Source organism: Pseudophryne corroboree, chromosome 6, assembly GCF_028390025.1.
Source record: "Pseudophryne corroboree isolate aPseCor3 chromosome 6, aPseCor3.hap2, whole genome shotgun sequence".
Lineage (NCBI taxonomy): Eukaryota > Metazoa > Chordata > Amphibia > Anura > Myobatrachidae > Pseudophryne > Pseudophryne corroboree.
The window spans coordinates 134,391,936-134,408,156 of NC_086449.1; the positions used below are offsets into that span (position 1 = coordinate 134,391,936).

Consider the following 16,221-nt stretch of genomic DNA (forward strand, 5'->3'; position numbering starts at 1 on the left):
AATCCGACAAAAAATTTTAAGGGAGGTTTTGCCAAAACGCATACGAATCCAAAACACGGCCGCGGAACCAAAACCAAACACAAAACCCGAAAAATGTCCGGTGCACATCACGTCCGCCCTGATAGGTGTTATAGGCCCTACACACTACGCGATAACACTGAAAGATATGAACGATCTCGTTTATCAATGAACGAGATATCGTTCATATCTTTCTATATGTAGGCACCAACGATGAATGATGCGTGGCCCCGCTCTCCTACATCGTTGGTGCCGGGTCGCGTATATATGAATGCCAACAAGGACAATCTCGTCCATATTAGCATGCATTGCTATGGGTCCGGGTGACGGGGGAGTGAAGAAACTTCACTCCCTCTGTCACCTTGCCGCCGGTCGCCCACCGGCCGTATCGGCCATCAGGCACCTCGGCAGCCAATCGCCAGGTGTGTAGGGCCCATTACTTCATTACTTTCAGAATCTCCCTGACATTCTTTTTCGAAAGTAGGCAAGTATGCCTCTACACATACTCTGTCAATTCACACATGCTCATTTACTGGATGGGTTAGCCTGGCCTTACAGTTGATAATATATATATATATATATATATATATATATAGATAGATAGAGTGAGGTAGGCGGCACTCAATACAGGCTTCACAACTGCAGAAAACGATACTTTATTGGGCCAACATGTTTCGGGGACCAAACCCCGTCCTCAGGGCCAGACAAGGCTCACTATACAAACACATACATTTATACACACTAAACACGACAAACATTAGTGCAGATCATACTCACCTGCTCCACGGCGCTGCCGCCCGCCAGTCCGTCCGACCACGCTTGCACGTCGCCCACCGTTGACGTCACGGCGCGCCGTGTTGCAGGAGAGTAGTCATGGCAACCAAACGAAGCCTCCGCTCGGTCACCTGAAAGTGCAGCGTGAATTAAAATAACAGTCACATATAAAACAGTTTATAAAACCAACAAACACATACTGGTGATAGGGGATCTATAGCGGTCATAACTTAAATGAATACTTTATCCACAAATAGTGTATCAACTCTGTAATATTAATGGGGAGGTACATAAGCTTATAGGGGGAGTGGCTATTAGGGACAAAAATAAATGATGATAATTTAGAGGAAACACTGTAATCCTAGGTTCTCATTGAGACCCCCAGGGGACAGTGTTCCCAATTTGTAAATCCACCTGGATTCCTTTTGCAATAGCGTCCTATCCCTATTACCACCCCTAAGCTTTCGGGGAGCATGATCTATAAGGATGGCCCTAATGCTAGCTACTCCATGACCCATTAACATACAATGCCGTGCAAAAGGTTGTTCACTTTCTTTTTTGTCAAATGCCTTCTTAATGGCACTCCTATGAAGCGCCATTCTCTCACGGAACTGCCTAATGGTCTTGCCCACATATGCAAGACCACATGGGCACGTGAGTAGGTACACCACATGAGTGGTGGTACAGGTTAATCGATGTTTAATGGGAATTTAACGGCCCGTAGAGGGATGGTTAAAAGAGGTTCCTACTATCAATGTATTGCATGTGGCACATCCCAAACATCGGTAACAATCATTTTTGGCTCGTAAGAAATGGGATTCCCTATTGGTGGCCATATCAGAGATGTCCAGTTTCACAATATGGTCTCCAATGTTCCTCCCTCTAGTGTGGCTGGGCAACAATGCTGTATTGGCTAAGGAGGACATGGCTCCGTCTGTTTGAATTATAGGCCACATCTGCTTGGCTGCTTTCACTATCTGTTTGCTCTTGGTGGTATATTTGTTAACCCAAGGGAATACCTCCCTCTTAGGTTGTTGAAAACCATGGCTAGATGTCAACGCTTGTTGGCGGCTTATATCCAAGACACGTCTTTTGGACGCCTCAAGGTCCCCCATTGGGTAACCCCTTTCCCCAAATTTGTGCTTCATGGTTTCTAATGCCCTGTGTGTCTCTTGTGGGTCAGATGTGATCCTCCGTACTCGCAAGAACTGTGAGTACGGTAAGCCTCTGCGTAAGGGGGCGGAGTGGAAGCTCTGATATTTCAATATGGTGTTCCTATCTGTGGCTTTTACATACAAGGAGGTAGTCAATCGGCCATCCCTATTGGTTATGGTCACATCTAGGTAATTAATAGCATCATCATGGATAGCATATGTAAACTGCACTGGATGACCAGTTCTATTGTGATTATCCAGAAGGGAAATGAGTTTGTCCCTGGGACCCTGCCATAAGATGAGCAAGTCATCTATATAGCGCTTGTAATAGAAAACATCAGTGGATACCTCGGGGTCCATAGAGAACAGCTGGACTTCTAATTGGTACATAAATGCGTTCGCATACGATGGGGCCACTGCCGACCCCATCGCACACCCAGAGAGCTGTAGCCAAAATTTACCATTAAATACAAAGTAGTTTCTCCTGAGTATTTTATCCAACAGGGACAAGAAAAACACCACCTCCGGCCCATGATAATTGGGGTTATTATCAATCAATGACCTCACTGCCTCCATACCCGCATTGTGAGGAATGCAGATATAGAGGCTAGTGACGTCAGCACTACACAGAGTCAGCCCTACAGGTAAAGGACCTAGGTCCTGAAGCTGGAGAAGTAAGGCTGTTGTATCTTTAAGATAGGACGGGATAGATTGCACACAGGGGTTGAGGTATGCATCTAGATAGGTAGAGATGGGATGATACAGAGAACCTCTGGCCGACACAATAGGGCGGCCAGGCGGGTCCTGTAAGGTTTTATGGACCTTGGGGACTGTGTAAAACAGTGGTGCTATGGGGAATTCGACCATAAGAGCTTTTAACACTTGTGAATTAATGGTCCCTTGTTCACATGCTTCTTTCAGCAACGCGTCCAATTCTTTCTTAAATTCCATAGTAGGATCTTTAGTTAACCTGTGATATACGCCAGGGTCATTCAGTTGGTTGAAGAAAGAAGCATGTGAACAAGGGACCATTAATTCACAAGTGTTAAAAGCTCTTATGGTCGAATTCCCCATAGCACCACTGTTTTACACAGTCCCCAAGGTCCATAAAACCTTACAGGACCCGCCTGGCCGCCCTATTGTGTCGGCCAGAGGTTCTCTGTATCATCCCATCTCTACCTATCTAGATGCATACCTCAACCCCTGTGTGCAATCTATCCCGTCCTATCTTAAAGATACAACAGCCTTACTTCTCCAGCTTCAGGACCTAGGTCCTTTACCTGTAGGGCTGACTCTGTGTAGTGCTGACGTCACTAGCCTCTATACCTGCATTCCTCACAATGCGGGTATGGAGGCAGTGAGGTCATTGATTGATAATAACCCCAATTATCATGGGCCGGAGGTGGTGTTTTTCTTGTCCCTGTTGGATAAAATACTCAGGAGAAACTACTTTGTATTTAATGGTAAATTTTGGCTACAGCTCTCTGGGTGTGCGATGGGGTCGGCAGTGGCCCCATCGTATGCGAACGCATTTATGTACCAATAGAAGTCCAGATGTTCTCTATGGACCCCGAGGTATCCACTGATGTTTTCTATTACAAGCGCTATATAGGTGACTTGCTCATCTTATGGCAGGGTCCCAGGGACAAACTCATTTCCATTCTGGATAATCACAATAGAACTGGTCATCCAGTGCAGTTTACATATGCTATCCATGATGATGCTATTAATTACCTAGATGTGACCATAACCAATAGGGATGGCCGATTGACTACCTCCTTGTATGTAAAAGCCACAGATAGGAACACCATATTGAAATATCAGAGCTTCCACCCCGCCCCCTTACGCAGAGGCTTACCGTACTCACAGTTCTTGCGAGTACGGAGGATCACATCTGACCCACAAGAGACACATAGGGCATTAGAAACCATGAAGCACAAATTTGGGGAAAGGGGTTACCCAATGGGGGACCTTGAGGCGTCCAAAAGACGTGTCTTGGATATAAGCCGCCAACAAGCGTTGACATCTAGCCATGGTTTTCAACAACCTAAGAGGGAGGTATTCCCTTGGGTTAACAAATATACCACCAAGAGCAAACAGATAGTGAAAGCAGCCAAGCAGATGTGGCCTATAATTCAAACAGACGGAGCCATGTCCTCCTTAGCCAATACAGCATTGTTGCCCAGCCACACTAGAGGGAGGAACATTGGAGACCATATTGTGAAACTGGACATCTCTGATATGGCCACCAATAGGGAATCCCATTTCTTACGAGCCAAAAATGGTTGTTACCGATGTTTGGGATGTGCCACATGCAATACATTGATAGTAGGCACCTCTTTTAACCATCCCTCTACGGGCCGTAAGATTCCCATTAAACATCGATTAACCTGTACCACCACTCATGTGGTGTACCTACTCACGTGCCCATGTGGTCTTGCATATGTGGGCAAGACCATTAGGCAGTTCCGTGAGAGAATGGCGCTTCATAGGAGTGCCATTAAGAAGGCATTTGACAAAAAAGAAAGTGAACAACCTTTTGCACGGCATTGTATGTTAATGGGTCATGGAGTAGCTAGCATTAGGGCCATCCTTATAGATCATGCTCCCCGAAAGCTTAGGGGTGGTAATAGGGATAGGACGCTATTGCAAAAGGAATCCAGGTGGATTTACAAATTGGGAACACTGTCCCCTGGGGGTCTCAATGAGAACCTAGGATTACAGTGTTTCCTCTAAATTATCATCATTTATTTTTGTCCCTAATAGCCACTCCCCCTATTAGCTTATGTACCTCCCCATTAATATTACAGAGTTGATACACTATTTGTGGATAAAGTATTCATTTAAGTTATGACCGCTATAGATCCCCTATCACCAGTATGTGTTTGTTGGTTTTATAAACTGTTTTATATGTGACTGTTATTTTAATTCACGCTGCACTTTCAGGTGACCGAGCGGAGGCTTCGTTTGGTTGCCATGACTACTCTCCTGCAACACGGCGCGCCGTGACGTCAACGGTGGGCGACGTGCAAGCGTGGTCGGACGGACTGGCGGGCGGCAGCGCCGTGGAGCAGGTGAGTATGATCTGCACTAATGTTTGTCGTGTTTAGTGTGTATAAATGTATGTGTTTGTTTAGTGAGCCTTGTCTGGCCCTGAGGACGGGGTTTGGTCCCCGAAACATGTTGGCCCAATAAAGTATCGTTTTCTGCAGTTGTGAAGCCTGTATTGAGTGCCGCCTACCTCACTCTATCTGTTTATTCGGGACCTTGTGTTCCTGACCGGGAGGGCACCGCAGCAGTTACATCATCTTGGAGTGAAGTGCCGGGCTGTTCCCGTTTGTGCTATATATATATATATATATATATATATATATATAAACACAGGGTACCCTATGGCGCTCTGTGGATGAGAACAGAGCTGCACCTTAGGGGAACCTCCTGTTAGATGAGGCTCAAAAGATAACAGTATATTGTAAATCTAAGGGCGCTTGAAGATAGTACTATATATCACATCAAATGTTCTATACATAAAACACAATTTGAGCTCAATTTTAGTATTTAATACATACAGAATGTCGCAGTTATAAAATCACAGTGAAAATTCAACGGAATCTTATATGTTACATGTTACTTATCCGAACTTTCATCGACAGAAAATCACTGTACTTACTTATTATGTAACATATAAGATTCCGTTGAATTTTCACTGTGATTTTATAACTGTGACATTCTGTATGTATTAAATACTAAAATTGAGCTCAAATTGTGTTTTATGTATACAACATTTTATGTGATATTTAGTACTATCTTTAAGCGCCCTTAGATTTACAAAATATATATATATATATATATATATATATATATATAAAATAGAAAATAAAGTTAATTAATTTATCAATGAAAAAAAACACTTTATTTTACTAATAAAGTATTTTCCTTTGCTTGTCATCACTATCGCCATTCTCAGTTGGCGTCAATGATTGGAGGTCAGCAGTCATAGATAACTACTGGTAGCTATACCCAGCGACAGCCACCACTGGTGTTGGCCTTTAAAAAAATAGTAATAAAACCTAACTCTCTCTGCACATGTTATATCTGCCCCCCCCCCTGCAGTGCGCATGGTTTTGCCCATTTGCTAATAAATTTGCTTCTGCGATCAGGTCTGAATTAGGGCCCTCATTCCGAGTTGATAGCACAAAGCTACTTTTTGCAGCCCGTGCGATCATCTAGACGCCGCCTATGGGGAGGGATTTTTTGCATAGCAAAGCTGCGAACGCTTGTGCAGCCCTGCTATGCAAACACATTTTTGAGCAAAAGAAGACCAGGGTCAGAGTGACTTACTCTGTGCGACGGATCTAGCGACGAAGGTCCCGGAATTGACATCAGACATCCGCCCTCCAAACGCCTGGACACGCCTGCGTTCACCTCACCACGCCTTGAAAACGGTCAGTTGACGCCTCCCGCCTGTCAGTCTTCTTGCGATCGCCTAATCACTTTTTCCGCTGGCGGCGCCGCCGCCTGGCGACAGCCGTCACCGGGCAACGCTGCGCGTGCGCATTGTGGCCGCTGCGCATGTGCAGTTCCGACCCATTTGCACCACTGCAACAAACTGCAGCGTGTGAACGGGTCGGAATGACCCCCTAGGGCCCTTATTTCCAGAGAAAATAGCAGTTTCTAGTACTAGAGAAAGTGCTGAAACAGCTTCAATACATAGGCCCTAATTCAGTAACTCTTCATTTCCCCAGCATGCATTGCTGCAATCATTTACAAATTTACACAATCGCTGTCTCAGTAAGTGAAGATCCTTAATGATGTAGGTTGAGTTCATCAGAAGCAATAATGATATAATACACAAACAGGGCCGTCTTAACAGCAGTGTGGGCCCCTGGGCACAGCAATGCACTGGGGCCCCTATCTGTCCTCTAGCTGTAAGGGTGGGGGGTACTATCAGCGGCAGCTTTTATGTCCCACGGGTGGTAGGAGGTGTTCTATATTCCGCTCAGCATGTAGGACCTGGAGAAATAATTTCTGCTAATTATTCCTTTACTGCACAGATGGGGTGGGAGGGAGAGCACTAAACTGTAGAAGGGAACATTGGGCTGAATGAAGAGGCCCTGGTACATGACTTCCAGCGTGGTAGGGGGTATTTAATAAGTAGGGGAGGGATGGATAGTGGAGTGGGCTTAATATTCATCATTTTTTCGGTGGGAGGGCAGCTTGCTTGACTGCAGATATCTCAAGTTCCTGGAAAAATATTTCTTAGCTTTGAATGGGATAACAAATTAGAGAGTCCCACCTTTCAGGAGGTGCTGGGGACTTGGGGATCAGAGTTCAGGAGCCAGAGCAATCCACTGCCGAATATATAAAACTGCTTACCAGGCGTGTGGAGCTGGAGCGGGGACCAGCTGCTGGAAGGCTGATATCTCTGGTTCTGGGCATGGCAGAGACACGCTGCCAGTGTCCACCGAAAGGGGAGAGTCCCAGCTTTTGGAGTATACCCTCAGAAAAACTCTAAAGGGCCCTACACACTGCGCGATAGTAATGAAAGATATGAACAATCTCGTTCATTAATGAACGAGATATCGTTCATATCTTTCAGTGTGGAGGCACCAGCGATGAACAATGCGCGGTCCTGCGCTCGTTCATCGCTGGTGCCCTGTCGCTTGTGCATGCAGGCCAATATGGACGATCTTGTCCATATTTGCCTGCACTGCTATGGAGCCGGGTGACGTGGGAGAGTGAAGAAACTTCACTCCCCCCGTCACTGCCCCCCGCCGCCGGGTCACCCCTCGGCCGTATCCGCTGTCGGGCAGCTCGGCAGCAGATCGTGCTGTGTGTAGGGCCCATAAGTCAGACAGAGCCTGAGAGATCTGGCTGGGAAGAGCAATTAACAGTCTCGGATGGGGACCACTGCTTTGAAGTCGGATATCTCCGGTTCCCTAGGGCCGATTTTAAAAATCTGGTTCCCCTGGAAAGAGGGGACCCTCAGATATCAGCCTAGGGCCCTTATACTCCTGGGGCCCTTGGGCAAGTGCCCACTGAGCCCATACGAAAAGACGGCCCTGACGACAAACAAAAAATCTGCAACTAAAACCTATATTTCACTAAAATAAAGGTTTTAGTTACACCAGGATTTTACAATGCAAGGCTCTCGCACTGCTGGCTAAAGGGGAAAGTAAAATGCATGTGCACGGCCAGTGTCCGCGCAGGTGCACAGCAGCGGCAGGGATGAAGCAAAGCCTTCCTGGATTCACATGTCCCCAATGTCAGGTATAAGTTTACACCATCTCAAGATCATATTAGCCAGCAACGAAAAGCAATGTTTTTGGAGCTTAGTAAATTGCTGTAAGTCTCGGTGCCTAGAGAGATTTATGGGGACGGAGAGGGAAACTCATTTCACCAGTGTTAACCTGTTAGTAGAGAAAAGATCTTTCTTCTGTGAAAAGCTTTTCTCACCTTAATAAATAGACCCCTATTGTTCTTTATGAACAGTTTAAAAGCTTTTACTGTAAATGACGAGATCATAGTGAAATAAGCATCTTCCTGTGATTTTTTTTTTTTAAATAGGTACAGGTTAGTACTGTAAGAAGAATACACTAGATATATGCTAAATGGGAGAGCTACAGGGTATAGCTACATAACCAAGGTTATCTGAGAAGCTGTAAAGGTGCCCATACAGCATACACACTGTAATTTGGATGACTAAGTAGGTAGTTTAAGACATAAATGCTGGCAGTTGCAGATGAACATTATCCCTACCCTAATCATCTAACCGCAATATCCCTACCCAGTGGCGCACCCAGGGGGGGGGTTCCGGGCACCCAGAAACCCCCCTCCAGCAAAAAAAAAACATTTTTTTTTATTTATTTTTTTAGCTGCATCAGTATTATTAATGGCTGTCTAGCATCCTCTGCAGCCTGCTGTCTTCCTGGTGGCACTTGTAAGTGCTTAATATGCTATGTGTATATGTATTGTATGTGTGTGTGTGTGTGTGTGTGTGTGTGTGTGTGTGTGTGTGTGCGTGTGTGTGTGTGTGTGTGTGTGTGTGTGTGTGTGTGTGTGTGTGTGTGTGTGTATTAGTGATGTGCACCGGAAATTTTTCGGGTTTTGTGTTTTGGTTTTGGGTTCGGTTCCGCGGCCGTGTTTTGGGTTCGAACGCGTTTTGGCAAAACCTCACCGAATTTTTTTTGTCGGATTCGGGTGTGTTTTGGATTCGGGTGTTTTTTTCAAAAAACCCTAAAAAAAAGCTTAAATCATAGAATTTGGGGGTCATTTTGATCCCATAGTATTATTAACCTCAATAACCATAATTTCCACTAATTTTAAGTCTATTCTGAACACCTCACACCTCACAATATTATTTTTAGTCCTAAAATTTGCACCGAGGTCGCTGGATGGCTAAGCTAAGCGACACAAGTGGCCGACACAAACACCTGGCCCATCTAGGAGTGGCACTGCAGTGTCAGGCAGGATGGCCCTTCAAAAAAATACTCCCCAAACAGCACATGACGCAAAGAAAAAAAGAGGTGCAATGAGGTAGCTGTGTGACTAAGCTCAGCGACCCAAGTGGCCGACACAAACACCTGGCCCATCTAGGAGTGGCACTGCAGTGTCAGACAGGATGGCCCTTCAAAAAAATACTCCCCAAACAGCACATGACGCAAAGAAAAAAAGAGGCGCAATGAGGTAGCTGTGTGACTAAGCTAAGCGACCCTAGTGGCCGACACAAACACCTGGCCCATCTAGGAGTGGCACTGCAGTGTCACGCAGGATGGCCCTTCAAAAAAATACTCCCCAAACAGCACATGACGCAAAGAAAAAAAGAGGCGCAATGAGGTAGCTGTGTGACTAAGCTAAGCGACCCTAGTGGCCGACACAAACACCTGGCCCATCTAGGAGTGTCACTGCAGTGTCACGCAGGATGGCCCTTCAAAAAAATACTCCCCAAACAGCACATGACGCAAAGAAAAAAAGAGGTGCAATGAGGTAGCTGTGTGACTAAGCTCAGCGACCCAAGTGGCCGACACAAACACCTGGCCCATCTAGGAGTGGCACTGCAGTGTCAGACAGGATGGCCCTTCAAAAAAATACTCCCCAAACAGCACATGACGCAAAGAAAAAAAGAGGCGCAATGAGGTAGCTGTGTGACTAAGCTAAGCGACCCTAGTGGCCGACACAAACACCTGGCCCATCTAGGAGTGGCACTGCAGTGTCACGCAGGATGGCCCTTCAAAAAAATACTCCCCAAACAGCACATGACGCAAAGAAAAATGAAAGAAAAAAGAGGTGCAAGATGGAATTGTCCTTGGGCCCTCCCACCCACCCTTATGTTGTATAAACAGGACATGCACACTTTAACGAACCCATCATTTCAGCGACATGGTCTGCCACACGACTGTGACTGAAATGACTGGTTGGTTTGGGCCCCCACCAAAAAAGAAGCAATCAATCTCTCCTTGCACAAACTGGCTCTACAGAGGCAAGATGTCCACCTCATCATCATCGTCCGATTCATCACCCCTTTCACTGTGTACATCCCCCTCCTCACAGATTATTAATTTGTCCCCACTGGAATCCACCATCTCAGGTCCCCGTGTACTTTCTGGAGGCAATTGCTGCTGGTGAATGTCTCCATGGAGGAATTGATTATAATTCATTTTAATGAACATCATCTTCTCCACATTTTCTGGAAGTAACCTCGTACGCCGATTGCTGACAAGGTGAGCGGCGGCACTAAACACTCTTTCGGAGTACGACTGGAGGGAGGGCAATTTAGGTAGAATAAATCCAGTTTGTGCAAGGGCCTCCAAATTGCCTCTTTTTCCTGCCAGTATACGTACGGACTGTCTGACGTGCCTACTTGGATGCGGTCACTCATATAATCCTCCACCATTCTTTCAATGGTGAGAGAATCATATGCAGTGACAGTAGACGACATGTCAGTAATCATTGGCAGGTCCTTCAGTCCGGACCAGATGTCAGCATCAGCAGTCGCTCCAGACTGCCCTGCATCACCGCCAGCGGGTGGGCTCGGAATTCGTAGCCTTTTCCTCGCACCCCCAGTTGCGGGAGAATGTGAAGGAGGAGATGTTGACAGGTCGCGTTCCGCTTGACTTGACAATTTTCTCACCAGCAGGTCTTTGAACCTCTGCAGACTTGTGTCTGCCGGAAAGAGAGATCCAAGGTAGGTTTTAAATCTAGGATCGAGCACGGTGGCCAAAATGTAGTGCTCTGATTTCAACAGATTGACCACCCGTGTATCCTGGTTAAGCGAATGAAGGGCTCCATCCACAAGTCCCACATGCCTAGCGGAATCGCTCTGTTTTAGCTCCTCCTTCAATGCCTCCAGCTTCTTTTGCAAAAGCCTGATGAGGGGAATGATCTGACTCAGGCTGGCAGTGTCTTAACTGACTTAATGTGTGGCAAGTTCAAAAGGTTGCAGAACCTTGCACAACGTTGAAATCATTCTCCACTGCGCTTAAGACAGGTGCATTCCACCTCCTTTGCCTATATCGTGGGCAGATGTATAGGCTTGAATGGCCTTTTGCTGCTCCTCCATCCTCTGAAGCATATAGAGGGTTGAATTCCACCTCGTTACCACCTCTTGCTTCAGATGATGGCAGGGCAGGTTCAGGTGTTTTTGGTGGTACTCCAGTCTTCTGTACGCGGTGCCTGTACGCCGAAAGTGGCCCGCAATTCTTCTGGCCACCGACAGCATCTCTTGCACGCCCCTGTCGTTTTTTAAATAATTCTGCACCACCAAATTCAAGGTATGTGCAAAACATGGGACGTGCTGGAATTTGCCCAGATGTAATGCACGCACAATATTGCTGGCGTTGTCCGATGCCACAAATCCCCAGGAGAGTCCAATTGGGGTAAGCCATTCTGCGATGATCTTCCTCAGTTTCCGTAAGAGGTTTTCAGCTGTGTGCGTATTCTGGAAAGCGGTGATACAAAGCGTAGCCTGCCTAGGAACGAGTTGGCGTTTGCGAGATGCTGCTACTGGTGCCACTGCCGCCGCTGCTGTTCTTGCAGCGAGTGGCAATACATCTACCCAGTGGGCTGTCACAGTCATATAGTCCTGAGTCTGCCCTGCTCCACTTGTCCACATGTCCGTGGTTAAGTGGACATTGGGTACAACTGCATTTTTTAGGACACTGGTGAGTCTTTTTCTGACGTCCGTGTACATTCTCGGTATCGCCTGCCTAGAGAAGTGGAACCTAGATGGTATTTGGTAACGGGGGCACACTACCTCAAGCAATTCTCTAGTTCCCCGTGAACTAACGGCGGATACTGGATGCACGTCTAACACCAACATAGTTGTCAAGGCCTGAGTTATCCACTTTGCAACAGGATGACTGCTGTAATATTTCATCTTCCTCGCAAAGGACTGTTGGACAGTCAATTGCTTACTGGAAGTAGTACAAGTGGTCTTCCGACTTCCCCTCTGGGATGACGATCGACTCCCAGCAGCAACAACAGCAGCGCCAGCAGCAGTAGGCGTTACACTCAAGGATGCATCGGAGGAATCCCAGGCAGGAGAGGACTCGTCAGACTTGCCAGTGACATGGCCTGCAGGACTATTGGCTTTCCTGGGTAAGGAGAAAATTGACACTGAGGGAGTTGGTGGTGTGGTTTGCGGGAGCTTGGTTACAAGAGGAAGGGATTTACTGGTCAGTGGACTGCTTCCGCTGTCGCCCAAAGTTTTTTAACTTGTCACTGACTTATTATGAATGCGCTGCAGGTGACGTATAAGGGAGGATGTTCCGAGGTGGTTAACGTCCTTACCCCTACTTATTACAGCTTGACAAAGGCAACACACGGCTTGACACCAGTTGTCCGCATTTCTGTTGAAATAATTCCACACTGAAGAGCTGATTTTTTTTGTATTTTGACCAGGCATGTCAATGGCCATATTCCTCCCACGGACAACAGGTGTCTCCCCGGGTGCCTGACTTAAACAAACCACATCACCATCAGAATCCTCCTTGTCAATTTCCTCCCCAGCGCCAGCAACACCCATATCCTCATCCTGGTGTACTTCAACACTGACATCTTCAATTTGACTATCAGGAACTGGACTGCGGGTGCTCCTTCCAGCACTTGCAGGGGGCGTGCAAATGGTGGAAGGCGCAAGCTCTTCCCGTCCAGTGTTGGGAAGGTCAGGCATCGCAACCGACACAATTGGACTCTCCTTGGGGATTTGTGATTTCGAAGAACGCACAGTTCTTTGCTGTGCTTTTGCCAGCTTAAGTCTTTTCTTTTTTCTAGCGAGAGGATGAGTGCTTTCATCCTCATGTGAAGCTGAACCACTAGCCATGAACATAGGCCAGGGCCTCAGCCGTTCCTTGCCACTCAGTGTCGTAAATGGCATATTGGCAAGTTTACGCTTCTCCTCAGATGCTTTTAATTTTGATTTTTGGGTCATTTTACTGATCTTTTGTGTTTTGGATTTTACATGCTCTGTTCTATGACATTGGGCATCGGCCTTGGCAGACGACGTTGATGGCATTTCATCGTCTCGGCCATTAGTGGCAGCAGCTTCAGCACGAGGTGGAAGTGGATCTTGATCTTTCCCTATTTTTTTAACCTCCACATTTTTGTTCTCCATATTTTAATGCGCACAACTAAAAGCCACCACAGGTATACAATGTAGATGGATGGATAGTATAGTATTATATTACTTATGGACAACGAGTGCACTGAAGACACAGAGGTAGGTACAGCCGTGGCCTACCGTACTGCTATATATATATATATAATATACTGTATAATAATAACGGACCTGGTGGACACTGTCAGCAGACTGCTAAACTAGTATGAAGAAAAAAAAAGCCACCACAGGTGTACAATGTAGATGGATGGATAGTATAGTATTATATTACTTATGGACGACGAGTGCACTGACGACACAGAGGTAGGTACAGCCGTGGCCTACCGTACTGCTATATATATATATATATATATATATATATATAATATACTGTATAATAATAACGGACCTGGTGGACACTGTCAGCAGACTGCTAAACTAGTATGAAGAAAAAAAAAGCCACCACAGGTATACAATGTAGATGGATGGATAGTATAGTATTATATTACTTATGGACGACGAGTGCACTGACGACACAGAGGTAGGTACAGCCGTGGCCTACCGTACTGCTATATATATATATATATATATATATAATATACTGTATAATAATAACGGACCTGGTGGACACTGTCAGCAGACTGCTAAACTAGTATGAAGGAAAAAAAAGCCTCCACAGGTATACAATGTAGATGGATGGATAGTATAGTATTATATTACTTATGGACGACGAGTGCACTGACGATACAGAGGTAGGTACAGCCGTGGCCTACCGTACTGCTATATATATATATATATATAATATACTGTATAATAATAATAACGGACCTGGTGGACACTGTCAGCAGACTGCTAAACTAGTATGAAGAAAAAAAAAGCCACCACAGGTATACAATGTAGATGGATGGATAGTATAGTATTATATTACTTATGGACGATGAGTGCACTGACGACACAGAGGTAGGTACAGCCGTGGCCTACCGTACTGCTATATATATATATATATATATATATATATATATATATATATATAATATACTGTATAATAATAATAACAACGGACCTGGTGGACACTGTCAGCAGACTGCTAAACTAGTATGAAGAAAAAAAAAGCCACCACAGTTATACAATGTAGATGGATGGATAGTATAGTATTATATTACTTATGGACGACGAGTGCACTGACGACACAGAGGTAGGTACAGCCGTGGCCTACCGTACTGCTATATATATATATATATATATATATATATATATATAATATACTGTATAATAATAATAAGGACCTGGTGGACACTGTCAGCAGACTGCTAAACTAGTATGAAGAGAAAAAAAGCCACCACAGGTATACAATGTAGATGGATGGATAGTATAGTATTATATTACTTATGGACGACGAGTGCACTGACGACACAGAGGTAGGTACAGCCGTGGCCTACCGTACTGCTATATATATATATATATATATATATAATATACTGTATAATAATAATAACGGACCTGGTGGACACTGTCAGCAGACTGCTAAACTAGTATGAAGAAAAAAAAAGCCACCACAGGTATACAATGTAGATGGATGGATAGTATAGTATTATATTACTTATGGACGACGAGTGCACTGACGACACAGAGGTAGGTACAGCCGTGGCCTACCGTACTGCTATATATATATATATATATATATATAATATACTGTATAATAATAATAACGGACCTGGTGGACACTGTCAGCAGACTGCTAAACTAGTATGAAGAAAAAAAAAACCACCACAGGTATACAATGTAGATGGATGGATAGTATAGTATTATATTACTTATGGACGACGAGTGCACTGACGACACAGAGGTAGGTACAGCCGTGGCCTACCGTACTGCTATATATATATATAATATACTGTATAATAATAACGGACCTGGTGGACACTGTCAGCAGACTGCTAAACTAGTATGAAGAAAAAAAAAACCACCACAGGTATACAATGTAGATGGATGGATAGTATAGTATTATATTACTTATGGACGACGAGTGCACTGACGACACAGAGGTAGGTACAGCCGTGGCCTACCGTACTGCTATATATATATATATATATATATATATATATATATATATAATATACTGTATAATAATAATAACGGACCTGGTGGACACTGTCAGCAGACTGCTAAACTAGTATGAAGACAAAAAAAGCCACCACAGGTATACAATGTAGATGGATGGATACTATAGTATAGTATTATATTACTTATGGACGACGAGTGCACTGACGACACAGAGGTAGGTACAGCCATGGCCTACCGTACTGCTATATATATATATAATATACTGTATAATAATAACGGACCTGGTGGACACTGTCAGCAGACTGCTAAACTAGTATGAAGAAAAAAAAAGCCACCACAGGAGTGTTTTTCAGGCAGACAAACGTATACTGGACTGGTGGTCACTGTCAGCAAAACTGTGCACTGTACTCCTGCTATAACTGCTCCCCAGTCCCCACAATTCGGCAGTGTGAGCAGTGCACTCAGCACAGATATATGCAGCAGTGCAGCACACTGAGTGAGCACAGATATGGTGGAGCGTTTTTTTTCAGGCAGAGAAACAACGGATTAAACTCACTGGTGGTATTATAATCAAAACCCTGCACTGTACTCCCTAACAGCTGCTCCCCGTCCCCAATC

The 16,221-nt window shown here is 45.1% G+C and overlaps 1 protein-coding gene across 1 annotated transcript in view; it reads left to right on the top strand.

Moving 5' to 3' along the window:
- The window catches only part of LOC134936689 (zinc metalloproteinase-disintegrin-like lachestatin-2), a 199,929-nt gene that overhangs the window by 165,061 nt on the left and 18,647 nt on the right, over positions 1 to 16,221 (top strand). The window lies entirely within an intron of this gene.